We start from the raw sequence: 14,645 nt of genomic DNA, 5'->3' as shown, positions 1-14,645 counted from the left end.
TCTGAAAGAATAATTCACCATGCTGAAACCTAATTTCTGGTTTCCAATAGCACTACATTGGGGGTACAGCGAAGGGGAGGGAAGTTCTATTGCAGTGCAATGTATATGCAGGTAAAAAGTGTTTGTGGGTAGCTGGTACCTTTATTACCGAAACATCTCCAGCAGCTATGGCTAATTTATTTCTAAGCAGAAACGCATTCTTTAGAATGGGGAGAGATTTGTACCAGTAGTATATTAATAGGCTATAAGCAGGCAAACGATACATTTCCACTACACTAGAATATGCTCCAAAAGCACACTTTTCTCACAATGGCAATTTATATGATGTGATCTCTAATTAATTATAGTCTTTGAGTTGCAAGTAGCTCTATCTTAGGCCATTCTAGCCCACAATAAGAGTTCTTATTCCTTCATCAAGAAAATCAACAATTCATTAAAAACTATTATTTAGAAAAGCTCAATGACAATTTATCCCCAGGAGTAATTTCAGAGAATTATAAATAAAGCCTCAAAGAAATTTAGTCTTTTAAAATCCACTTGCCTGCCATCAAAGTCTCAAATTTTAATAGAGCTTCCTGTCTCCCCAAAGTCTGATGCAGAATTTGTCTCAGACATTAGCAACAAGAAACATAGGCTTACATTTCTTAGCAGTGAAAGACTTGGAACAATTATGCACGTTTAGTTACAAAGAAATTTGGATTTAATCTACAAAACTCTTTTCAGACATTTTCATATGAACTCTGCTACGTTGACAATATTTGCTATCACAACATGGCCAACTGACAACTCGAGCAGCTACTCCATCTACTATGAAGAACTCAGAGAGGACTCAACTGCACAGTTTACCCAGGAATTTAAGGATTTCATCAACTTCTGCCTGAAACAATTCCAAGAGAAACTCTACAACCTCATCTCCCACAATTCCACCAGGGACCTTCTACATGCTTCCCACGATATACAAACAAGGGAACCCAGGCAGCTCCAACATAGGTGGCCATGGCACTCTTACTGAAGGAATATCAGGACTCATAGAAACAATTCTCAAACCACTCACCACACAAAGGGCCAACTTCCTCCAAGACACAACCAACTTTCACCAGAAACTCCACAACATTAACAACCTCCCTCAGAACACCATCCATGCCACCATGGATTTTTTTCAGAGATCAGTTTCTAAAGTGAAACTAGCCAGTTTCATTTTAATTTGTGGTAAGTTGTTAAACAGTTTCATTTTAGGGCTCTGATCATCACTCTATGGATGATTCAGTCCACATTGTCAATGCAATATCTACTGGTGCTATAAATAACATTTATAGTGTAAATTGAGGACTTTATGTACTTTTCTTCCAATGCAAAATTACTAGATTCATTTAACTGGTACAAAATGCTTTTAAAAGAAGTTGTATATTTTGAGCTGTTGTCATTACACTTGTAATGAGTATGGACATCTGTATCATTCTGCAATCTTATAACAGAATTCAACTGAAAAATACAAGTTTCCATTGAAGAGCCATAAATAAAGCCATAATCGTAATTTTCTCTTATGTTGATGACAGCATGTTTAAACTGCTAAATCCCAATCTATTTCTATAATCTAGGATTATGCATGCACCATTGGTAGAGTAATATTCAATAAAATTAGTTTTGAATAATTCAGAGAGAGGGCATGAAAATGGTTTTATAGATGGCTATCTTCTGTGTAATCTTACTAATACTGCTAAAAGTTTGCAAATTGTGTGACACTGCAGAGTTTCAGTAGTAACCTTACCAGTGCTATGTAAAAAGATATGACATCTTCCTATTCTGCTCAGTGTTTCCCTGTTTACATGTCTAAGGATTGACTACAGCATTGCACAGTTCATTTGTTTTTCCATCAGGACCCCTATATACTTTTCAGTCATGCTTTTCAGTATTCAGTCCCTCATTCTGTAGGCTTGGCCTACATTTTTTGTTACTAGATGTATTACTTTGTCTTGGCTATATTAAAATGCTCATTTGTGCCCAGTTTGCCAAGTGATACCGATTGCATTGCATAACTGACCTGTCCTCAGGATTGTATTTTCTACATCACTAGTCTTTGTGTCATCCATAAATTTTGTAAGCAATGATTTTGTAAGCAATGATCAAGTTGCAGTGGGGGAGGTTTAGATTGGATATTAGGAAAAACTTTTTCACTAAGAGGGTGGTGAAACACTGGAATGCGTTACCTAGGGAGGTGGTAGAATCTCCTTCCTTAGAGGTTTTTAAGGTCAGGCTTGACAAAGCCCTGGCTGGGATGATTTAACTGGGAATTGGTCCTGCTTCGAGCAGGGGGTTGGACTAGATGACCTTCTGGGGTCCCTTCCAACCCTGATATTCTATGATTCTATGATTTTATATTTTCTTCAAGATCATTGATAAAAATATTAAATATGATTGGGCCAAGAACTGATCTCTGCAGAACTCCAGTAGAAATAAATCCATTTAATGATGATTCTGTATTAACAATTATATTTTGAGAGCTAACAGTTAGTTACCCTTAATACGTCCCATATTGATTTTTGCTAACTTTTTAAATCATAATGTCATGTAGTACTAAATCAAATGTCTTTTAGAGGTCCATCTGGTGCAGAAGGAGAGAAGCAGTCCCTAAAGATGCTGAGCCCCCTAGCTTGCATTGACTTTGAGAATGCTGAGTTACCAGGAACGAAGGAAGACAGGTCCCAAACTATATATGATTCAAGATTAGAACTAAAATCCTGTAGATACTCTCAAAGCACATTAGATACTAATACATCTTACAGAGCACAGCTGTAATGCATTCACACTGATTCACTCCATTAAGCAGACGACAAGTCACCACATGCTGTACAAGTTGAACACTGAAAGTGATTTTCAGGCATGACCCCATGTAGGATGCACTGTAGTAATCAAACCTAATTAAATTTTTATCTTATGTACTGAAATAATACATAGTAGAAATCAGAGAATTTTAGATTTGGAGAAGAGGTACTAAGTCACCTAGCCCACCCGCACTGTTAGTGCAGGATTGTTCCCAACAGTATATTTGTTCAGTCATTGTCCAGTTTAGTCTTAAGAGTCTCAAGCACTGCATCCATCCTTTCTCGAGGGAGATTATCCCACTGTCTAGTAGACCTCACAATGATAAATTGTTCCAGGTCTACAGTCCTAAATTTTCCTTTTCTCGTTTGCATCTCATTACCAGTTTTACCCCACTGTAAACAATCCTTAAACAATCACTTTCTTACACCCTCCAAATACAAGTAGACAGTTATCATGTCCTATCTAATGATGGACTTCTGTTACTAAGTAGTGCAATAATTTGTTAAGGATTTTTTATTGATGAATGCAGCCATTTCTTTAACCCTCTAAAAAGTCGCAGCATGTGACAGGTTAACGAAAAGCAAGGTCATCAGTTAGAAGAAGTGCATAAGTGGCTCCAGTCACAAAAGATATGTTTAGCATTAAGTGGAGGTGTCCCAAGGATCACATAATATGCTTTTTCCAAGCAAGTGGAAAGAAATTAATAGCCACACAGATTTCTTGGCCACATCTTCCTCCTTCTGATTCTCTTCCTGTGACACATAACAGTCCAGTCTCCCGTGGGCTATAATGCTTTGGTCTCATTTCAGTTACTGGGTTTAGTGTGCAGGTGCTGGGTGGTATTAGTGGTCTACAATATACAGGACGTTACACTAGATAATTTAGTGGACCCTTCTGGCTTAAAGTCTATGACTTTTTATATGCCAGTACATCACTGGTGAAGAAATCCAGAAAGCTGCCATGCAACCAAAAAACGACCATAAAAATAAAGAATCTGCACAAACAAGCAAGTTTTGCCTATTAATTAAAAAAAAAATCCTAAATTTTGTATTCAGGAGTCCAGTATACCAAGATAGATTAGCCCCCAGGCAGATGTAATTTATATAGTTGGCACTTAGCTGATAATCCAAGATGTTTTCCTTTGCAGTGCAACAGGGCTAATATTTTACCACTGATCGCTGTTCTTGAACAACTTTTTCAATATGGAGTTAGCCAAAAACATGCTTGCCTGTAACTTCAAACATGGATATCTTCTTTTTAAACATCATAATGGGCTTGATTCATCTGGGTGGCACAAAGGGATTCATCCACAAAAGCAGGTGCTCTGCAAATATCATCACCTTCTTCTGGGGTTCCACATGTGGAGGGCAGCTTTAAAATTATATGTGGGACACCAAAAGAACCCCTTGATGAAGCTGCCCAAGAGATGTGCTAAATCAACACTTCTTCTGGGTAGCCAGCCATGTGCCCTTCTTAGTCAGTCCTACCATCCAATTCCACAGTACCGAGTAGTGGAGCAGAGGTTGAGGACACCCTTTGCTTCTGTAATACTCTTGCAAAAAGAGCTACCAATGCCTGTCTCCTACCGTTTCAAGAATTTGATCTCCAAGGTGTCTACCAATATGCTTGTCATGGGATAGAGACACGCTATCATGGGGTGTTGGGTCAAGGAAGACCAAAAATTGGGAAGCAACCGCTTCAGTATGGCAATTGTCGCTAGAGCTGCCCATCTGCAGGGCAACTGGGCCTAATTGCTAGAGTCAAAATGGCTACACTAGCTTCAGGATAGCATAACCTAGTGGTCAGAGTCCTTAAAGCTGCCCTATGGGCAGTTGTGCCCAACCCTCCCAGCAGTAGGTGCAGGTCAGGATAAGGTCCCCTGAGCCCAATCTACTCAACCAGGTCCCAACCCAAGACCCTGGGAAATCGGTCATTCTTAACTCAGGTTTGGGTTTCTGATTCAACAATCGCATTCCCTGGGCTGTTTCCTACCTTTGTTTCCTGCTCTGCCAGTTCCTCTGGGAGTGACGTCCTTCCATCTCTCTCATGGTTGGATGGGGTTCCACCATTGATGCAGCTCATTCAGTCCCCGCCATCTGGAACTCCCACAATTCTCTGGCAGTGTCTGCAGCATGCAACTGCTCTCCTCTTCAGTCAGCCCTCACTGAGATGAGCTGCTCCCTTTTATATCCTGTTTCTAATTGGAGCATGCCCAACAGAGGCAAGGGGGAACGGCTGCTGGCCTCTTCAGCCCACATTGTGTGGTTAATCTCAGCTGGGCCAGTTTGGCATAGATATATCTCATCACAATGCCTTAGGTAAAAATTCCTTCCTGAGTTCATATTCATGAGAGGAGGAATCCATGATTAATATCCAAGTAATTGTCCATTTTTCCCTCAGATACTAGTAAAGTGAATTCTGTCTGTATCCTCTGAGACAGAATTAAAAACTGATTGTGTAGAAATATGGCAGTAAATCAAATTTATGTGATGCTCCATCTCCCAATAACTGCTTATTCTATTTGAATACTGTAGTTCTTTCGACCTGAGTTCTATGTTCTGGCTTAATTGCATTTGTCAAGGTGCTCCAGTGTTTTCAGGGATTCCAAATGTAGGTTGAGCTACATTAAGGAATCTACCATTATTTTACATATAAGTGATTTTCAAAATGGGACTCTAGTCCTTCCTCACCTGCTATTTCAAAGAACACAAGATAAGAGCCTTGCTTTTGGGCTCTAAAGCTGGTAATGCCATTTGGAATAGAACTGCAGATGATATTCTGAGAAGCCACGCAACCACAATGAACTAAAAATGGAAGTTTCTGTGGCGTAGGCTCCAGGGGATTGATCAGAGGCTAAAACTGATGAATAAACACCGGCCAGCCATATTTTCAAAATGAAAGTTTGGGTAGTCCTGTGAAACAAATGGGAAACCAGGCTAAAATGTTTAACCTGAGTATTCTTGGGTGATCTTTACAAATGGATTATAGTAATTGTCAGAATTATTTGCTGGGTTGTTCCTGGCTCATACCTGAGCCTGATTTGTAAAGCTCAGAGGATACCTTTATCTGTGTAAGCTGTTTTAGTTTCATGTTTCATCCTTTAGATGACAAATGTGATTCTAAAATGTGTTCATATTTGCAGGAGGAGAGTTGTGGGAGTTTCACTTTTCTGAAAATTCCAATGTGCCTGGGTACTTTGTGATGGTAAACACAGCTGATATTGAAGGGAAAATGAAGCTAGTTTCTCATAGACTGAAGCTTGAACCAGGATGAAATCTCTTGCAAGATTCACTCTAGTTCACTTTTTACCATTGAACTGATGTTTCAAGACATTGGACCAGACTCAGCCTAGGTTTATACTGGCTTCCATGAGTAGAAGACCAAACACAAGGCCATCTGGGAGAAAATCCACCAAGGGGAAAGCTATGATGACAGCAACAACCACAACATCCTTTCTGTTGGGAGTGTACCAGAGGGCCAGTGCAACCCCAAAACTGTATAGTGCTGTCTGGAGAAGAGGCACTGCCAAAGCAGCCAATGATGAACTGATTAAATCCATCATCTCGGGAGCCCCACAAGCAGCGGACTGTATTGATACAACCCTTGGCCTTCCTTGCCTGAATACCTCCTACTATTTGCCAATTTTATTAGGCTTGTCATGTCTAAACTGTAGATTGTAATTTATCTGAGGCAGAGACACTCTTTCTGTGTCTTATGTGTCTTATAACACTCTTTTGGATGATTGATAACAGCATGGAATATATGGATACTGGTATAATGGCAGATAGGGAAAGTTTGAACATCATCTCATATAGAAATATTTCTGCCTTAACTGCTACCACATACTTGATTTAAAGGAAGAACCAATTTAAACTTAAAGCTGTTACTACATTATTACAAAAGGAGTCTTGATACTCAGTCTGGGTAGATTATGGTTTTGACTAGGTTGCATTCCTGAGACAGAAGGCTTCATATGGAAAAGGAGCAAGCCATTTTTGCCCAAGAAAAATAAGGATCTTGCTGACATGTTTCTACAGTAGCAGTCCCTTTTTGAGGGAAACAGAGAAGTATACAAAGAACCACACCTCTGCAACAAAGGGAAACTCAGCAAGTTGGTGAGAAAGAAGTATGCTGTGCAACTTCAGGAAGACTCAATGACTGATTATTCTGGACCCTTATAATGATATTTGCATGTGCTTCTGTTCATTTTCTCTCCAGGTCAGGCAATAAGTATCCTGAATTTTGAGTACTATTTTGAGTCAATGGTCAGCATTTACTAAATTCAAATATTACAGTCACTCCACTGATGAGTTAAAGATTCTTGGAAGTTCCTAGGAACTCTTGTTAAAATTTTGCCACCAATCTGAAATGAAACTTGAGGCAATTTCCTTAACTTTCATGAATTCATTGTCCGTCTGGAAAATGCTGAACCATCCCTTCCAGAGATGACTCATCCCTGATGAGGATGAAAAAGAGAGTAACTAAAAGTACTGCTGAAGAGCAATTTTTTACTTATGAAATAATCAAGTAGTCCTCACTGGCAGGTATCTTTAAATAGTTCCCAGGGAGGCATTCACTGCCACCATCACTTCAAATTACCCAAGTGGAACAGTGTGCTATACTACCGATATACACGTTTTTCAAAAAAAAATTATTAGTATTTTCAATAAAGTATAGCTTTGTCTTATTCTTTGGGTTCTAGTTATGACAAAACATTTTTGTTTAAACAAGAAAATAATTAATGGAATGACCTCTTCCTAGCAAAATCTCAGAATTTGTACTCTATCCTCATCCTCCTTGACCTGTCAGCCACCTTCAACACAATCAACCATGCTCTTTCCGAAATCTTGTCCTCCCTTGGCTTCTGTGACTGTTGTGTCCTGGTTCTCCTCCTAATACCAGTCCAATCACTTCTTCGGGTGTCTTTTGGAGGATCCTCCTTTTCCCCTCCTCCACCTGTCTGTGGGGGTTCCCCAAACAGCTTTGCCCTTGATCCTTTTCTTTTCTCCCTCTATACCTTATCTCTGGGTAATCTCATCTGTAAACACAACTTCAACCACCAACTTTATGCTGATGACTCACAAATCTCGCTCTCTTTTCCAGACCTGTTTCCTTCTGTCCAAACTAAAAATCTCTCTGATATCTCTTCCTGGATGTGTAACTGTCAGATCAAGCGCTAAATAGCTCATAAGCTTCCCCTCAAACCTTCCTGCTACCTTCTTTCTCTGTCACTGTGGACACCACCACTATTCTGTCTAGCACTCAAGCCTGTAACTTGAGCATCATCTTTAACTTGGACCTCTCTAGGTCCTCACATCCAGGCTACATCTAAATCTTGATGATTCTTTCTGCATAACATCTCTAAGATGTGGCCTTTCCTATCCATCCACACAGCTAAAACTCTTGTCCAAGCTCTCATTATCTCTAGTCTCGATTACTTTGACATCTTCCTCTCTGGCCTTGACAAATGCAATCTTGCCCTGCACATATCCGTTTCAAATACTGATGCAAAGATAATTTTCCGAGCCCATCACTTTGACCATGTCACCTTTGATCCCTCCACTGGCTCCCCCTTCTCGGTCACATTTAACATAAGAAACTTGTTTTCACTTTGAAGGCCCTTCACAGTCAACCTCCCACCCTGGCTATCATCTCTGATTCTCTATCAAGATGTCAGCCTCCACCACACACTTGTTCAACTTTCAAACAAGCACCTTTGTACTTTCTCCCATGCTTCTCTTCACTCTTGGGAGGAGCTGCTTGTAAACATCTGCAAAAACTACCTCATTATCCTCCTTCAATACTATCCTTAAAATTCTCTTTTTCCATGATGCCTACAAACAGCTCAACAATTGTTAGGCTGTTGGTGTGAGACCACTGCCTAGCATGCTGACCTTATTGTCTCATTGTTTCCTTGTACTCTCCATACTGTGTCTATATTCATCTGTTGTCTCTTTTCTTTTTTAGATTTGAAGCTCTTTGGGAGTAGGGACTCTCTTTTTGTTCTGTATTTGTACGAAATCCAGCATGATGGGGTCCTGGTCCATGACTATAGCTCCTTGGCACTAAGGTAATACAAATCATCATAATAAATAATAATAATTCCTCAGCCCTTCATCCCTCCTTTACCCAAACATATTAATCCAAGGCATGATATTCCCCACAGATCAAGGAAGGAATTTTTTTGCAGAAGATTATTAAAATATTGGAAACACCTCACTGAGTTACTCAGCATCATTACATCTCTTAAAACACAATTAATGTTAAAAACACAAGAAGAGTTAGAAAAGTGGGAGAGGGTGGTTAAATCTGTAATTCTTCTTATGTAACAAATATTTTTGTTCAAAGTGAGCTCATCTAAGATAACAGCACACTAAGTAACTTTGCAGCCTATTTGAGCACAGCCTACTAGAGCCACACTCAGTCAACTGCAAGTGGCAATTCTTTAAAAGGTTTCAGAGTAACAGCCGTGTTAGTCTGTATCCACAAAAAGAAAAGGAGGACTTGTGGCACCTTAGAGACTAACAAATTTATTTGAGCATAAGCTTTTGTGAGCTACAGCTTATGCTCAAATAAATTTGTTAGTCTCTAAGGTGCCACAAGTACTCCAATTCTTTAAAAGGCTCTAGTTTCAGATGTCAGAGCTGAAAATACATTTTCTGTAACAGGAACATTGCTGGTGGGGGACAAATATTTAACTGGACTCATTGAAAGTCAGCTATGTATTGGCCTTATTTATAGACAATTGTATGTGGTACCTGCAAATCTTCACACACCATTTTCATGTCATCTATCTGCAACAGCACTCAGTATAATATTTCCACTCCTCTCTCACTGATTTTTATAAACGTTGAAAATATTACCAGGTAGCAGTTATTTTCAAACATGGAGTTATCTTAAATGCAGGTAGAACTGAGTGTGTCTGATTAGTCATGTGCAAGCAGTACGTTATTCATAATCCTAGATCACTCAGAATATACTGACAGGTTTCAGAGTAGCAGCCGTGTTAGTCTGTATTCGCAAAAAGAAAAGGAGGACTTGTGGCACCTTAGAGACTAACCAGTTTATTTGAGCAGCCGATGAAGTGAGCTGTAGCTCACGAAAGCTTATGCTCAAATAAATTGGTTAGTCTCTAAGGTGCCACAAGTACTCCTTTTCTTTTTTCAGAATATACTCTTCATATTCCTAATGTCACCATAGGTCTTCAGTCAATTCTGTCTTTTATTCCTACAAGGAAGGGGAATAATATTTTTTTCTAGATAAATCTATACAATCTGACACCAGATTACAAAATATTACATGAAATATTAAAACAATTTTAAATGACTAGAATACTTTCAAGGAAAAACTTGGGAAAATGGGAACACCTCTTCTGTAGTAGCAGCAAATAACAAAGCCATCTAAATACTGAGTTTTCTTTACAGTTTCTCCCAAAATAACTTCACAGATCCATGCCATCCCTCAGTGCTTTCTTTATGAATGGTTCTTTGACAGAATTTTGTTATTTGATTCATTTAACATAGCTACACTAACATATGGCTGTTCAGTATGACAAATCAGAGGAGAAAAGAGGTAAAGAAAGAAACAGTATAAAATGGTGGATGAGTTTCCGGATTGTAATATAAATGTCTGCTACATATACTATTGGTTTAGAAGCTCAACAAGCTCCATCTCAGAGAGGCCCCAGACCCAGACCAAGGCTCAGGAACAGCCAGCAATTATCTGAAGATATTATCTTGTCCTTCAGAATGTCAGCTTGTTTCTTAATTTTTTTAAAGAAAATCTCTATCTGTTATGGTTGAAGTGAAAAACCTCAGAATGCAAATCTCTCAGTGCAGAGATGAGTCAGCAGAGAGCCTGGAACAACAGCTTTTAGAGATCTGAACTGTCCTATTCATCTCAGTGAGAAACTAAGGCAGATGTCCCATGATAGGAACACGGAAATTGCAATACTAGATCAGACCCAAGGTCCATCTGGTCCAGTATCCTGGACAGTTGCAAATACCAGATGCTTAAGAGCAATGTGTAAAAACCTATAGTAGGCAGAAGTAGAAGTAGTCTGCCCTCCTTGGGTCTCATACTACAATAGTTAATAGACTGATTTAAGTCCTAATGCACAGGTTTAATATCCCTTCCAGAATTTGTCATAATTAACTATAACTCTGGATATTCTGGTTATATCGATATCCATATAAATATCCATTCCTTTTTTTAATCTTGGTAAGTCATGATAATCATCTAAGTGTTAACATTGTTAACTATTTTATCCCTGGTGTAAGGCAGTGTAAGCTAGAAGAGGACAGATCACATATCTGCATAATTTACGGGGTGTAAAGTATCATTTTGGGGCTAGGTGATGTTTGGGAGATTCACTAGCTTTTGTTTTTCCCCTATCAGGAAGGACCCCAGTCCAAGAAGTCTGGCAGGGCCCCTGAGCATACAGAAGCCCCACCAAAGGGGAATCAAGTAGCAACACTATCATCTTTTGCAAAAAGAAAAGGAGTACTTGTGGCACCTTAGAGACTAACCAATTTATTTGAGCATGAGCTTTCGTGAGCTACAGCTCACTTCACGAAAGCTCATGCTCAAATAAATTGGTTAGTCTCTAAGGTGCCACAAGTCCTCCTTTTCTTTTTGCGAATACAGACTAACACGGCTGCTACTCTGAAACCTATCATCTTTTGAACACCTATACAATTAATTGTGAGTGGTGTCTCCTTTTGGAGATTCACATGGGTCGAACTTATTTTGTGGATGTATCAGTATCACCACTTTTCTTCCCACATTCTGAATGCTACCCCAGAGAATTTGGACAGCATTGACGTTTGGCACAGAGAAAAGGAGCAGTTCAGTTACTTGTTAGTAGTGTAAGGTAAAGAAAGCCATTAAATAAACAAGTTTAAAGAAAAAAAACAGTTTATAATTAAAGATAAAACCTAGATCAACCTAATACCTTGAAGCTACCCCTCTGATACTAGATCAGCCTAATACCTTGTTCAAATCCCGTGTCGTTCAAATTACTAGAAAGCCTATGGAGTTTTCACCACTGTGTCATCTGGCCCCGATAAAAACACCCAAGTTCTCTTTACACTAAACTTTCGCTATTGCTATCACTAGTGGTGCTGCACTTCAGTGTGTGTCAAAAAAGTTGCGACAGATAACCTGTCTTCTTCGTGCAGAACCTACTCTTGTTGCAGTCACCTACTATAGTTAGGTTGAGTTGCTCTCTCAGCGGATTTGCACGTTTACGGTGTCGCGGGGCGCTCGCGGCTTGTGCCCGGGAGGGGCGCTGGCAAAAGGCAGGGCGCTCTGAGAATGAGCCCCGTTCTGTTGGTGCAGCAGCGGGAGCCCCCAGGAGGGGAACACGCCTGCGCACTACCTGCGTTCCTGTGGGAGTGACGGGCAGCCCATCCCGCGCCCACCCGCTCAGCCCGGGGGGCTTCTCGGCGGGGAGAACGTGAGCCTGCGAGGCGGGTCACTGCACGCTGCGGAGCGCGCGGCACTCTCTGCCCGGGGTCCGGGGACTTTCCCCTAGGCGGGCTCGGGAGCCCTAGAGGAACCGTGTCCTCCGCATGTGGCCTAGAGAGCAGGTCTTCAGAACGCCCTGTTAACGAGGTGCTGCGGGCGCCCTTATATCGCCCTGCATGTCCCATTACTTTGCACTCACAGTGACCAGCGCGGCAACGGGCCACAACCCCACACAGGGAGATGGTTTATCGTACACCCCCCAGAGACCCACACAGAGAGCGGGGCTCCACATACTCCGCGCCCTGCTTAAACGAAAAGCAACTGCCCCCGCTACAGACGAACATTTACCTCAGAGCTTGTTGCGCACATCACGTATGAATATATTATGCAGATTAACGTCGCCGTGGCCCCCTCCCTTCCCAATGGGGCGGAGCTGCAGCAGAGTACAGTCTGCAATGGAGGGGCGGGGACGGGACGTTTTTTGGTGTCTCAGTACGGTGGAGTTACGTCAGCAGGGTGGGGGCTGCAGCACAGCTTCCTAATTCTGCTCAGCTGGGGGATGCTGGGCGCTATGGCGTGCAGAAGCTTTGGTAGCAATGCAGGTGTCCTGTCCTAGCTGTCCCTGGTCGTCAGACCCTCTGCCTTCTTTCTCCAATACATCACTCATAATCCTTCTTCTGCAGGGACCATAACGTTGTGCAGGAGGTCAGAGGAGGTGATCATAATGGTCCCTTCTGACCACATGTGTAGGACCCCGAGCAGGGGTATTCTGTTTGCTACCCAAGACCCATAAACCTGGAAATCCTGGACACCCCATCATCTCAGGCATTGGCACCCTGACAGCAGCATTGTCTGGCTATGTAGACTCCCTCCTTAGGCCCTACACTCCCAGCTACCTTCGAGACACCACTGACTTCCTGAGGAAACTACAATCCACTGGTGATCTTCCAGAAAACACCATTCTGGCCACTATGGATGTAGTATTTTCTACTGAATGCATCCGATAAAGTGAGCTGTAGCTCACGAAAGCTTATGCTCAAATAAATTTGTTAGTCTCTAAGGTGCCACAAGTCCTCCTTTTGTTTTTGCGGATACAGACTAACACGGCTGCTACTCTGAAACCTGTGGATGTAGAAGACCTCTGCACCAACATTCCACACAAAGAGAGACTACAGGCTATCAGGAACAGTATCCCCAATCATGTCACGGCAAACCTGGTGGCTGACCTTTGTGACTTTGTCCTCACCCACAACTATTTCACATTTGGGGACAATATATACCTTCAAGTCAGCGGCACTGCTATGGGCATGGCCCCACAGTATGCCAACATTTTTATGGCTCACTTAGAACAACACTTCCTTACCTCTCATCCCCTAACGCCCGTACTCTACTTGTGCTACATTGATAATATCTTCATTGTCTAGATCCAAGGAAAAGAAGCCTTTGAGGAATTCCACCATGATTTCAACAATTTCCATCCCACCATCAACCTCAGCCTAGACCAATCCACACAAGCAGTCCATTTCCTGGACACTACTATGCTAATAAGCTATGGTCACATAAACACCACCCTATACCGGAAACCTACTGACCGCTATACTTACCTACATGCCTCCAGCTTCCATCCAGGACACACCACACGATCTATTGTCTACAGCCAAGCTCTAAGATACAATCACATTTGCTCCAATCCCTCAGACAAACACCTAAAAGATCTCTATCAAGCATTCTTAAAACTACAATACCCACCTGCTGAAGTGAAAAAACAGATTGACAGAGCCAGAAGAGTACCCAGAAGTTACCTACTACAGGACAGGCCCAACAAAGAAAATAACAGAATGCCACTAGCTGTCACCTTCAGCCCCCAACTAAAACCTCTCCAGTACGTCATCAAAGTTCTACAACCTATCCTGAAAAATGATCCCTCACTCTCACAGATCTTGGGAGACAGACCAGACCTCACTTACAGATAGCCCCCCAACCTGAAGCAAATACTCTCCAGCAACCACACACCACACAACAAAAACACTAACCCAGGAACCTATCCTTGCAACAAAGCCGGATGCCAACTCTGTCCACATATTTATTCAAGTGACACCATCATAGGACCTAATCACATTAGCCACAGCATCAGGGGCTCATTCACCTGCACATCTCCAATGTGATCTATGCCATCATGTGTCAGCAATGCCCCTCTGCCATGTACATTGGCCAAACCGGACAGTCTCTATGCAAAAGAATAAATGGACACAAATCTGACATCAGGAATCATAACATTCAAAAACCGGGAGGAGAACACTAACCTCTCTGGCCACTCAGTAACAGATTTAAGGGTGGCAATTTTGCAACAGAAA

General features: G+C 41.4%; 1 protein-coding gene across 3 annotated transcripts in view; it reads right to left on the bottom strand.

Annotated features, from left to right (window-relative positions):
- The window catches only part of CDKN2AIP (CDKN2A interacting protein), a 40,652-nt gene that overhangs the window by 9,194 nt on the left and 16,813 nt on the right, over positions 1-14,645 (bottom strand). For 2 of the 3 annotated variants that reach the window (XM_073341752.1, XM_073341751.1), the window contains exon 4: positions 7,695-8,888. The exons of the other annotated variant lie outside the window; for it this stretch is intronic. The gene's annotated coding sequence lies outside the window, so the exon portion shown is untranslated. Of the gene's footprint in view, positions 1-7,694; positions 8,889-14,645 lie in introns of those variants that run through there. 3 annotated transcript variants of the gene reach the window in all.

The sequence above is a fragment of the Lepidochelys kempii genome, chromosome 4 (assembly GCF_965140285.1).
Source record: "Lepidochelys kempii isolate rLepKem1 chromosome 4, rLepKem1.hap1, whole genome shotgun sequence".
Taxonomy (NCBI): domain Eukaryota; kingdom Metazoa; phylum Chordata; order Testudines; family Cheloniidae; genus Lepidochelys; species Lepidochelys kempii.
The sequence above is the reverse complement of the archived record's forward strand: the minus strand, read 5'-3'. Positions and strand labels throughout refer to the sequence as shown.